The following is a 13,734-nucleotide window of genomic DNA, read 5'->3' on the forward strand; positions in this document are numbered from 1 at the left end:
CAGATGTGAGCAGCACTACAGCCGGGGCGAATGGTATATAGGTGAAGCTCCTGGTGGCGCTATAGAAGCTTTAGCATTCAGAAACACTGTCATGGCCTTCATATATGCAATGGAGAATGTGAGTTTTAAGACTGATCCAGTATATGAGAATAGCAAACACCACCTCAATGTTTCAGAATGTCACAAATAGGAAATGACTAACATCTTAGGGGGCGTTCACACTACTGTTGGTGTCCGTTCAGCAGTGTCTGTAGCTATTGTTCATTACAAGATTTTAGCAACAGACACTCAGAAATCCGTTAAAATTTCCATTCATTTCAATTTCCAACCCTTTTTTGGTTGCTTGCTATTAGTCTCTTAGGCATTATACTGTTTCTCTTATTATCTAGTTCTGAACTTTGATTTTTCCCTTTGACTTTTCTTTTGGTTCTGATTTTGTACTTTGCTGTCCAATTGGTTCTGACCCTTGACTCTCTTGATTACCCGTGCCTGTTTGTTTGTCTTGTCTACCTTTTGTGTATTCACTTGTATTATAGGAAGGGATCGTCGCCCAGTTGTCCTCCACCGCCTAGGATAGTTGAGGGAAGTAGGTAGGAACTAGGAGTGGGTCAAGCATTAGGACTCGTTGTCTTCGTCGTTCCTCTTCCTCCCAGGTTTCAGCAGCAGGTACTGGGGAATTGCTTAACCAGCAATTCCCTAATGACCTCCCTGGTGGTCCCTACACAGTATTGGTGTAGAGCAGCATGCGTAATGTTATTGCAGAGCGCCTGACTGCCCCAAGGCACAGGCAATGCAAATAACTTGTTGAATAATGGAGCAGGGAATATGTGGCTCTCTGCTTTATCATTGTGATCAGCTCTATCTGTGCTCTATGGACACACATTGAGTTAAAGGGGCTCTATCAGCAAAATCATGCTGATAGAGCCCCACATATGCGTGAATAGCCTTTAAAAAGGCTATTCAGGCACCGTAAACGTTATATTACACTGACCCCCCCCCCCCGTTTTAAAATAATAACCTAAAAAAGAATGGACACTGATAAAAAAAAATAGCTTGGTCGCATGCGCAGTAGCCGTAGTAGAAGCCGCATGCTACTGCGCATGTGCCCAAGCTATTTTTTTTTTTTTTTATCAGAGTCCGCGAGCGAGCGCCGGAGGAGGACAGGACCAGAGGACATCGGAGGAAGAAGAGGCGGGGAAGAAGATGAAGACACACCCTGAATGCCCGCCCAGGGTGCACGATGCGTAAGTAGATCATATTCTTTCTTAGGTTATTATTTTAAAACGGGGGGGGGGGGGGGGTAGTTTAATATAACTTTTACGGTGCCTGAATAGCCTTTTTAAAGGCTATGCACGCATATGTGGGGCTCTAGCAGCATGATTTTGCTGATAGAGCCCCTTTAAGGCCAGGGCATAAGGACAGCATGTATTTCAGGTATTTCAGACTGGGTGCAGGACAGATGAGCCAGAAATCCAGGACTGTATGAAATCTAGCACGAGCTGTAAGGGGGCAGTTTTAACCATGAAAGCACCAACTAAGCCTCTGCATATCCAAATTTTTTAACCCCTTTAAATACAATCTCAATATAATAATGTGCCCTGGCATGGATAAGATGATTCCTACCTGCTGGATTTCTGGCAGCCAACCATCCAACTCGACCAAATTCATATTCATTATTTCTGATGCAGTTTACGTAACACTGCGACCACCATGTAAAGATACACATACGTACATGTAACTTTCTCCAGATCAAACTTTCCGGTATCAACAACATTCAGCATGTTAAGTGCTTTGGAGCAGAAATTAGATCTGAATATTCACTAAGTATTTTCTTGGAATCCACCACAATGGTACAGACTACTAGGTATATTGTGATCAAACCGTAATGACCATGATATACCGTATATTAATACACTGACAGAAGACAATGACGTCAAAGATGTAGAGCAGAAGAAGAAGTCTACAGTTCTGTTATATAATAAGAGTGAGTGTTACCCTTTTGGATCATTACAGAACGTCTTACGCAATCTTATATCACAATTCTGAGAAGTGTCTGGAAATGGCTGGGCTAGTCAATGCTCCTGTCACTTTCTGTTGGCTAAAACTCTCAGTATAGAAAGAACAGGATTCCAGATGTGAGCTGAAAGAGCGCGAACAAAACACACACAGACCTTTCATCCTTACAGCATTCTGTTCAGTGTGAATGTGCAGCAATGGAGAGACGTAGATTTACATACATCCTACAAGAGTGGGCTTATTCTTCATAGTCCTGGAAGACACTGATGGACTAATAGTGAATAGCAGAACATTCCCAGTATTAATATTGCTGTGATCAGTATAGCTTGTACTGTGTTACTTGTACACCAAGTGTCTTGTAGAAGATGCTGGTATCCAGGAGGTCTCTCCCTGCATACCACTCATCTGCTCTCCATATAGGTCAGTGACCTCGGGATGCCAGCATTTCCTATCTAATGACAGGACAGCATCGAAACAGCGTCTCCTGCTGCCCTGAAACAGGACGGTCACCTCTCCTGACATGTCTGTTACACTCCATGCTTGCATTCCCCTGTGATATAACAATTCTACAGCATTTTTCCTTAGAACTCTGTGTTTATTTGGTTGCTGTGTATTCCTCTTAGAAATGTACTAAAAGAACTAAGTGTTACATTCCCCTTGTCAAAATCTGATACAGGGCTGAGTGGACGGGGTCAGTTTGTAAGAGCACCAACTGCTTTAATTTCCAAGAGGAGCAACAGAGGAATCTGCACAATGCAGATTGATAAGAAGCAATACTCGAGAATCATTATAGGAATAGAGATATTTACTGAGACTTACAGACATCCCCATTTTTATTATGGATGGCATACCTGTCATTTTAATGTCTTCCATCCATTGGGGGGGGGGGGCAAGTTTGGGGACCATGGGTCTGAAAAAAAAAAAAAGAAAATAAAAGAGGGTCCCCTTTTTTTGTTCTTGTTTGTTGAGGCTGAATTATCACATCAATAAAAGTCTATAAAAAAAAATATGACCACAGACGGCACACCATCTACAGGATAACCGGTAAAAGGTGCAGGCATCACACATCTGCAAAACGGAAGTGTAAACGCAACGTGAAACGGATATGTCAGGAGAGGCAACAGCTCCTCTTTAATGTCTACATATAGACGTATGAATATTAGGCTGGTCGCGCACCGACTATCCGTTTTGCGGACTATGATAAAATCATTATAGTGTATTTCCGTATAGCATCCATTTTTAATTTTTGTGTTTGCAAGAAAAAAAAAAAAAGAATATTGCCATGGTTATGTTTCAGCATTATGTAGCTGCGAAAAAAGATCTGCAGACGGACAGTACACAGACGACATCTATATGCGCTCCATTTTTGTCCATGGACCCATACACTTGAATTGTCGAGAATAGAGAAACAAAATAGAACTTTTTCTGTTCTTATTGCAGATACAGAATTCCCTTTGGCCAGTAGCGGTAAGTATACGTCTAGGGGTGAGAATGCACAGGACATGTAGGATGAGGTCATGGGCATATTGTGTCGCCCCCTGTTGTCCGCACACATATTTTAGCAGTAAATGGTTATAATTAGCAGTTTTTGTGGTCTCGCAGAATGTAATTGAAGCCTTTCAAGTGTTTCTAATTATATCGGAAGTACAGGATGTGTGTTGTCCAGTTCCGAACCCTATACACGTGAGCGCTTACAGCCAAGATGTCCGTTACGGTAAAGTTTTATTCCATTAGGTTGTCTTATCTCTTCGCTGTGGTCAAGCATCTAACCTGACTGTAAGACAAACATCTGCACTCCAACAAAAGCAGCTGTCTCATGTAGTTTTGGAAAAGTACACTTTGTACAATGCGAATATAATGGGACCTTTCAGTACACAACAAAGTCAGTATGTTATCACGGTTATAGACTGCCACCTAGTGGTAGAAGTCTGGTACTGTTGTTATCCTTATTGTCCGTTGCTTGCTTTTATATGATGTTTTAGGGAGAAAAATGTCTCTCTAGTGCCACCTATAGGTGAAACATCGCTGAGATATGAGTGAAACCATCTGCAGACTACATTACTTTGGCGTTGTTATATGATCCATCAAAAGGTAGAGGTATTGTTTAGCTCACTGCCTCAAAGACCCCCTGCGTCTATCTAGATCACTGCATGGAGATACAAAATGTACTGTAGCACTTATACGTTCACAGGGATCGGTCATCAGTATGTGATCTGTGGGGTCCAGCACCTAGACCCCGTACAGATCAGCTGTTTTAGCAGGCACGGGGTGCCTGAAGCCGCTAGTGGATGGGTACCATGTATAGCACTGCTCCTATTCAAGAAACAGGAGCAGCTCTGCAGTTCACTAGAACTATCACTATGCGGGGGAAGCGGCTGTTGTGCCGCTCGTATTACTTGAATAGGAGCAGTGCTGCACGATCCCAGGTACCTTCACCTGCAGCACACCTAATGTGGTGTATTTAATAATATGTAGTAAGTGTCCTGGGGGCCTGTATGTATGGGAGACAGGCCAGGCACTGAGGATGAATTCACACTGTCATACGATTAGAGAGAAGAGAATGGACCTCCTTTTGCCAAAACACTTCTGCAATGAAGATCATAATATCACCAATGACATGAAGATCCTGGTTCTAAGAGGAAATTTCAAAAGCAGAAAACATAGGAGGATAAGGGAATATAAACACATGATGATCTTTGACACAAAGGGGGCTAAACCAGGTTTTATGACGTTTTACAACAACTAGACACCACGTGACTGATCCAAAGAACCATAAACGCAGAGAACGTTCCTGTGAACTGATTATTTGCATGTTCTGCTTTCCATCTATTTTGCATCTAACACTCTGTTTCTGTATAAATATGCTTGCACTCAGATATTGTGTTATACCAGCCTGATGAAGGGATCATTTTAGTAATCCCAAAAGCTCTGAAAATGTCATCATATTTAGTTAGCCATTAATAAAGGTATCAATTACTGAAGACTCCTCAGAATTTTTTATTTTTTTATATTTGAGTGGGCTATGAATGTAACTACACCTAACTGGCACAACTACATTTATACAGTTGCAGAATTACTAACGGCCCTTCGAAAACAACCATAAGGCTGATGTGGCCCTTGGTGAAAATGAAATTTACACCCCTGCCCTAGAAGGACTATGTCTGATAAGATAAGATAATCCTTTAATAGTCCCACAGTGGGGAAATTTCAGTATGTTACAGCAGCATAGTAATACAGATACAGGATAATACACAGTAATATATTACAGAAGTAGACACACATATGCTGAGAAGAGAAGATATACTAGGAGTCCATAGCAGCTAAGGAACAGAAGAAGAAAGGAGGAAGGAAGACTTCATAGTCATAATCATTAGTTTTCTGTACGGAGTGTCTTCGCTTGGTCTGATGTAGATTATAAAGCCTGGTCGCGGTTGGAAGGAAGGACCTGCAATAGCGCTCCTTCTCACACTTGGGGTGAAGCAGACGGTCACTTACAGTGCTGCCAAGTCCCATCAGGGTCCCATACATGGGGTGGGATTTGATACTCTCTACTTTCCCATTACCTAAAGTTGGAGATACCTCCCTAGCACCATTTTGTAAAGCTTACACTTTCTTCTCCTGTCTCGTGGAGACTATTTATACGTCTTGGGATGTTTTCACTCTCAATTGTTTGTGGATGTTTCACTGAATATCAGTCAGATTCTGTTGGAGTACTGAGCTGAGCGGCCCTCTTCCTGCCATAAATAAGATTACCTTCATTTCACTTAAGGAGTGGACTATTCCTTGGAGTCCTGAATTTCCTCTGTGCCTCTGAGTACATAAACATGGTTCTCATTACATATGTTTCCAGAATCTGCCATAGATAAATTATTAAGGCGAGCGTTAACTCTATGAATGCATTTGAGTTTTGAACTTTGTCTCCCAAGAAGTCTCTCAACGTGTGTCTGACCAACGCTGGATGTAACTGAAAACAGAGCAAGCTCGCCACAGCTATGTCTCCAGGGAGCAGTGAAGATCTGAAGACAATCACATAACTGCTGAGCATGTTTACTGTAGTACATACGCCTGCACATGTCTTGTTATTTTCCTAAGAAACCAAGTACAAATTTATATTCCGTGTCACAGCCTACATGGCGGGGACTGCCAGAATATCCACCCTCGGTCTCCGATTATTATACTCTGAGATCTGAAAAGGCCCCAGAGTATAATAATTGTTCATGTGCACAGTGTCCACAGTGGGGCATAATACTGTGTGCAGGGGCTACTATAGGGGATAATACTGTGTGCAGGGGACACTATGGGGCACAATACTGTGTGCAGGGGCCACTATGTGGCATAATAGTGTGTGCTGGGGCCACTATGGGGCACAATACTGTGTGCAGGGGGCACTATGCGGCACAATACTGTGTGCACGGGCCACTATGGGGCATAATAATGTGTACTGGGGCCACTATGGGGCATAATACTGTGTACTGGGGCCACTATGGAGCATAATACTGTGTGCAGGGGCCACTATGGTGCATAATAGTGTGCACTGGGGCCACTATGGGGCATAATACTGTGTGTGGGGCCACTATGGAGCATAATACTGTGTGCAGGGGCCACTATGGGGCATAATAGTGTGTACTGGGGCCACTATGGAGCATAATAGTGTGTACTGGGGCCACTATGGGGCATAATACTGTGTGCGGGGCCACTATGGAGCATAATACTGTGTGCAGGGGCCACTATGGAGCATAATACTGTGTGCAGGGGCCACTATGGAGCATAATAGTGTGTACTGGGGCCACTATGGGGCATAATACTGTATGCAGGGGCCACTATGGAGCATAATACTGTGTGCAGGGGCCACTATGGGGCATAATAGTGTGTACTGGGGCCACTATGGGGCATAATACTGTATGCAGGGGCCACTATGGAGCATAATACTGTGTGCTGGGGCCACTATGGAGCATAATACTGTGTGCAGGGGCCACTATGGAGCATAATAGTGTGTACTGGGGCCACTATGGAGCATAATACTGTGTGCAGGGGCCACTATGGAGCATAATAGTGTGTACTGGGGCCACTATGGAGCATAATACTGTGTGCAGGGGCCACTATGGAGCATAACTGTGTGCAGGGGCCACTATGGAGGATAATACTGTGTGCAGGGGCCACTATGGAGCATAATACTGTGTGCAGGGGCCATTATGGGGCATGATAGTGCGTACAGGGAGGATGGGTCGGTCGGGGTCTTTGGCATCGGTCAGGGGGGAGGGCCATGTCAAAAGTTTGCCACAGGCCCCGCCATTCCTAGTTATGCCACCGCGTAGAGCATAGGGGTGGTCACAACTTACCTCCTCCTTCTCATTATACAGGTCATAGAGAATACTATATTAGAAGTTAGTGAGCGTCTGCAGATTACAGGTTCCTATGATCCATATGGCTGCAGCTCTAAAATATGACTGATGATAAATTACATTATTTTGTAGAAAGACAATATAATGCATCAGGTTCAAAAAATATTCCTTTTATTGTGCTGACATCCCTTGTCTCATTTATGGGATTACAGGGGTTTCCTATTAAGGACATTTATTCTCTATTTACATTTTGCGAAACAAAGAAATGTTAAAAAAAACCTAAAAAAAAAAACCTCCCCCTTTCTATTTACATTTCATTTTTTGTACCTGTACACTTTTTGTTACTACCAATATTTACTTTACTTTACTTCAGTTCATTTCATCTGACTTCATTTTATCCTGTCATGTTATCAGGTCATTGAATATCATTTTAAGGATGCACTTTTTACTTTGTGATCTCAGTATAACATGAACCTAGGTGTCAACTTTCCCTTCATCATCCCTTTAACTGTCAGCTACATACTAATGACCCCTTTACCTTTTCACTCTCACTTAGCAGTTGGTACATCGTTCCTATCCTTTCATTTTCATGACTCACCTGTCATCCAGCACTCATCATTTTATTCCCATTACCGTAACGCTGTGATCCCCCCTATGGGTCCAGATCACAGCGCTTCAACCAAATACATGGGGGCGGGTGCTCTGTCTCGTCTATGAGACACCACCTCTCCAACATCTCCACCCCATGCTCATTCACACTACCTGTGGAAGCGGGCCAGCATACATACGGAGGGGCAATCCCACACCCTTCCTCTGCCCCCAGTTTCATGTCCTCCCCCTCCATCTTTGTCCCCAGTTTCATGCCGTTCTCCTCCCCCTTCATCTGCCCCAGTCTCATGCCGTTCCCCCCCTTCATCTGCCCCAGTCTCATGCCGTTCTCCCCCTTCATCTGCCCTAGTGTCATGCCATTCCCCCCCCCTTCATCTGCCCCAGTGTCATGCCGTTCCCCCCCTTCATCTGCCCCAGTGTCATGCCGTTCCCCCCTTCATCTGCCCCAGTGTCATGCCGTTCCCCCCCCCTTCATCTTCCCCAGTGTCATGCAGTCCCCCCCCCCTTCATTTGCCACCAATTTCATGGGCCCCCTTCATTATGTTCCACCTTAATGTTTAACACAAAACAAACACACTCACTTTCCAATGCTCCCCCGCCGCTCTCTCCGCTCTTGCTCCACTCACATAGTTGTAGGCTCGATGTGACGTCATCACATCGCGCCTACAAATGCAGAAGCCGGACCACAGCGTTAGAGCAGGAGCTGAGCTGTGACAGCTTCTGCTTTAATCGCCTATGTATTCAGCTCATCGGTGTCCGACGCTGATGAGCTGAAATCGGGACAGGCAAGTGCTGGGGCGGGCAAGTGCCGGGGGGCCCCCAGAGGCTCTGTGGACACTTGCCCGACTATGCCGTGAGCTGACGCTGGCCCTGACCCTGCTCAATCTGTCTGGGTGTTACTCAATTGGGATCGTACTGCTCATTGCTATACGGATCCATAGCGTGTCTGTTATTTACTTATACTGTCTATTTATTGAAGTCATACAAATGCAATGACTGACACTTATTTTGTCTATATATGTATACCTACTAAATTGATGATACAGTAATTGGTCTTACCCTTCATTATGAGTTCACTTGACTGCCTTTTTAACCATATGTCCTTATCAATTGTCACCGCTTTGTACTTACTACTTTTATTATTATTACTGTTATTTGTTTTAGTGGCCTGATGAAGACGCTAGACCAGTGTCGAAACGCGTTGCCTTCTAATACCTGTCATTTGGAACCAATAAAGCTATGTTTACAGAGCTTTTCTTCACCCAGTGGTGCTTCTTTTCACCCGTTTCATTGTTTCACGTATTATGACCACCCTCTGGGTTGGTGTCCAAGTTCAGCTGCAACTGAGGACTCAACAGCACATTCACCAGGGCGCCGGTCTTTTATTTAATCTTTATATACATTATGTGAGCAGACTAGAGGCGCACATGTTTGGCCATTGCTCCTTTCGTTATGGGACTGTCAGGACGATGATCCTTGGTAGTCCCATAGAAGTGAATAGATAGAAGATCCCACATATACACCACTGCTGTATTTATATGGAGCCGTATTTATATGCCCCATGTTCTTGACCTTGGGGGTGCCAGCAGTCAGACCCCAGCGATCAAACACTAATCCCTATCCCTTGTCTACATTAGAAAAACCCCTTTAAGAACTCACATCTGGCCTGACCTGACAAATGCTCTTAAGACAACAGATATCTGACACAATCTTATTTTAGTGTATATGGTTCTTCATTAAAGGATTAAGTGGTTATTGATGTTTTTTCTTAAGCAGGTCCCTGTAAACTCCTATAAACCTTCATTCTACATTTTATGGCAGATCCATAATGTAGCTGGTCTGAGTCCATGCCCAGAAGACTCCTTATGTGACATGCCTTGGCAGCCGTCCATGTCCTGGCTGTGCTAACCAGTGACTATGGCGGTATCATTTCCATTTCGTTATTGTTAGAAGTTTTGCGGGTTACGTTTCTGCTCCTTTTTCATGGCTGGTCCTTATAAATCTGCATCTCTTGCCTATTATATCACTGTTTGGATTGGATACGAGAATCACGCTGGAGAAATCCCTAGGTAGCGTACAGTTCCGCAGCTGTGGAAAGTTGGAACCATTTGCTTGTATTTTTGCAGTAACGCTATAGCGTAATTCATCAGGTGTACATAGATGTGCTGTGACAGTTTTATTGCCAACATGACCCACAACAATGCTGGACTATGAAAAGAAATCGAATTATACCAATTGTCCATGGAAATAATATGAAATAATGGTCCTGTAGTAGAAGGAATACGAAGTGATGAGAGAGTATTACATTACATCAAGCCTTGCTCTATATAAACTATATAGGGGTAATATATTTCACCGGTGTTCATATATTAGTGTGACCTGAGAAGAAGTTCATGTTGTAACTATTTTATAAAGGCGAGAAGGAACAATGCACGGGACGTAATAAAAAGGGCTTTTATGCTACTTGTGGTTACTAGAGATTTACTTCTGTTTTTAGCTCTCTCGCCATATTTCATCTATACATTGTTCCAAATTAGGGGGCGTTCACACTAGCGTCGGTGTCCATGCTAATGTCCGCGCAAGATTTTAGCATCGGACACTAGCTGCGTCCATTACAATTTGCAATATTTTAAATGGGACATCATGTAGCGTCCTTTACTGTCTGTGGGTGTCCTTAATTGTTTGTTTACGAGAGGTGATCCAAAAGTAATGATGATCAATAAAAAACACAATGAATATAGTAAAAATAATTATTTATTTTTCTACATAGTCTCCTAACAAGTCTATACATTTAGTCCATCTCTTTTCTAAACTTAGAATTCCCTTAGAAAAAAATTCTTGATCTTGACCCTCAAAAAAATCCCCAATTGCGGATATCACGTCGCTATCGTCGTCAAATTTCTTGCCCCGGAGGTGTTCCTTGAGCCGAGGAAAGAGAAAAAAGTCACTGGGGGCTAGATCTGGCGAATAGGGGGAATAGTTCAAAGCCCGCTTCTTGGATGGCAGCCACCGCAACTGCAGCTTTGTGAGCCGGCGCGTTGTCTTGGTGAAACAGCACTCCAGCCCACAGTTTGCCGCGCCTTTTCTCCTTGATAGTACAAAGATGTCCGATTTTTCAAGCGGACAGCTAGATTGTGAGATTCGTGGGACTCCAGAGGCACAAGCCCGTCTGTACTCTGAATCAGCCACAAATCTCTTGACAGTACGATGGTCACATAAAGGGGGTTGTCCAGGATAAACTGATAATTAACCACTAAACTAAACTCCCTCCCCCCCCACTTAACATAGTGGGAAGGGCTAGTGATGGGAGGGATCAATAGACTTAGTGAGCTAGCAAGGGTGGGAGGGGCTAGTAAATGGGTCGGATTGTGAGTGGGAGGGGCTAGGCTTAGTGACACAGGCCGAGTAGAAGGGGTTAGGCTAGTGACTGGCAGGGTTTTGTAACAGTGAGAAAGGAGGAGGGGGGCTGAGTGAGAGGGAGTTAGTGCAGCAGCTACAGAGGAAGTTTCAAACAGCATATAAACAAACACAGAGGATGCAGCAGCAACCAGAGATACACAGAAATCACTCCAATAACTGCTAAAGGTATATGGGTGTATTTATTAACCCATCACTAGCACTAACAGATCTTTATTAAAAAAAAAAAAAAGATTTTCTGACTGGAAAACCCCTTTAAGTTTTCGCAACATAATTAATATTTTCACTCCTTGTCTAAAGCAAAGCACTATTTGACGCTTTTCAGCAGCAGAGATCCTTTTCCATATTGCTTGAAACCTGTGGCCTGCTAATTAATGTGGAACGTCCTTCTTAGGGAGCTTTCAGACGGAAAAAAAACTCGTTCAGAGTGAGCGGCATAAAAAACAGATCCCATTGGCTTCAATCGGTGCCGGCATACACGTGCTACCCATTCAAATCAATGGGAGGCTTTTTTACCTATTGCTTTCAATGTGATACGCGCATATCACATTAAAAGCAATAGATATAAAAAACTCCCATTGATTTCAATGGGGAGCACGCATATGCCGGCACCGATTGAAGCCAATGGGATCTGTTTTTTATGCTGCTCACTCTGAACGAGTTTACGTTCGGAATGAGCGGAGCATAAACTCCGTGTGAAGGCTCCCTTAGGCTAAGACCCCACATTGCGGAAACGCAGCTTTTTTTGTTGCAGTTTTTGAGCCAAAGCCAGGAGTGGCTTGAGCAGAAGGGAGAAGTTTAAGAACTTCTTTTATATTTCCCTTTCCTTTTGTAGCCATTATTGACTTTGGCTAAAAAACTGCAGCAAAATCTGCAACAAAAAAAAGCTGCATTTCTGCAATGTGGGGCCTCAGCCTCAAGTAGGTTACCTCTAATTGGGCTGACCTGGTAAACTAATTATCACAGGTGTTTGCGAAGTTGTTTATGATGCTTAAAGAGGTTGTCCAGGATAAACTAAAAATTAACCCCTAAACTAAACTCACTCCTCCAGCCTAACATGCACGAATCAGAGCTACTACTATACACTGAGATCTCTATAGGCCCCAGAGTATTAGGGCCCCTTCATACAGAGTTTATGCTCCGTGTATTCTGTACATTTTACACGTGAAAAATACACGTGTAAAATGTAATTAGCCATTGAGTTCAATGGCATGTTCGTATAACGTGCGTCTTTTTGTAGGGAGCTATGCTGAAGCTCAGGAGATGTGAGTAACACTCTTTATTATGTTTGCTCACCTCCCCTCGGCCTCTGCTTATCATACTCTGGGGTCTGAAGAACCTGAGAGTATAATAGCAGCACCAATTTGTGCATGTTTGGTCCAAACGAAACTGCAGGTAGAACCTGGAAGCGATAAATCCGTAAAAATCCTCCCCCCCCCCTCCCTTTTCCTCTCCATAGACTTGTGTGTGAGCTCAGTACTGAGACAGTATGGAGGGGGAGAGCAGTGGAGAAGGAGACATTTGTGATAAGATATACAGTATTACAAAGTTACTTATGTTTCACTTGTACTATTCATTTACTTAAATCTATCTCTGTTTTTTCAATGGTTTTTGTGCTGCAACAAGTTATCAGATAGAAGTTAAAGGGGTATTCCCTTGTACATAACCATTTTAAAATTTGTAGATAACGCACCTTAAAAGTTAAAATTTTTTGCAAATATAAGTAATTAAACATTTTGCAGAGTTTTAAAGATTTTCTCTAAATATCTTGTGGTCACAAGTTGTTATCTTGATCGGTTGATCAGTGGATACAACTATGAATGCAGTAACTTTCTAAGGTCAGAAAATCAGCTATGATTTCTTTATTGTGGCCGGGATATCTTCTGATACATGGAGTGTCCCTGACTGATAACACAGCCACAACAGGAAAATCATGGTTGGGTTCCTGATAAGTCCCAGACCACAGAAAGTTTCTGCATTTGTGGTTGTATCCATTAGCAACCGATCAAGACAACAGACTGTCACCACTAAGATAGTTGGAGAAAATCTTTAAAACTCTGCAGAATTTTGAACTACCGTACTTATATTTGCAAAAACGCTTAAGGGCGGCTTCACACCTGCGCCCAGTCTCCACTTTGTGGGTTTCCATCTTCTGCCCAAGAAACTGGACAGGAGACGGAAACCCGGCAGTCAGTGTCTGCCCGTAAGCGTCTTCTGGTCTCCGCAGCAAAACCGTTTTTTGCGTCCACATGTCCGACTTTGTGTCTGGTAAAAAAAAAAAAAAAAAAACAGTCTCACTGCGGACAGGCACAAAACGCTCACCGACGCTCACTTTCCAAAACTGACTGCT

At 43.3% G+C, this 13,734-nt stretch overlaps 1 protein-coding gene across 1 annotated transcript in view; it reads left to right on the forward strand.

Moving 5' to 3' along the window:
- SCFD2 (sec1 family domain containing 2) overlaps positions 1 to 13,734 on the forward strand; it is a 378,807-nt gene that overhangs the window by 234,959 nt on the left and 130,114 nt on the right. The gene's annotated exons all lie outside the window — the stretch shown is intronic.

The sequence above is a fragment of the Leptodactylus fuscus genome, chromosome 1 (assembly GCF_031893055.1).
Source record: "Leptodactylus fuscus isolate aLepFus1 chromosome 1, aLepFus1.hap2, whole genome shotgun sequence".
NCBI lineage: Eukaryota > Metazoa > Chordata > Amphibia > Anura > Leptodactylidae > Leptodactylus > Leptodactylus fuscus.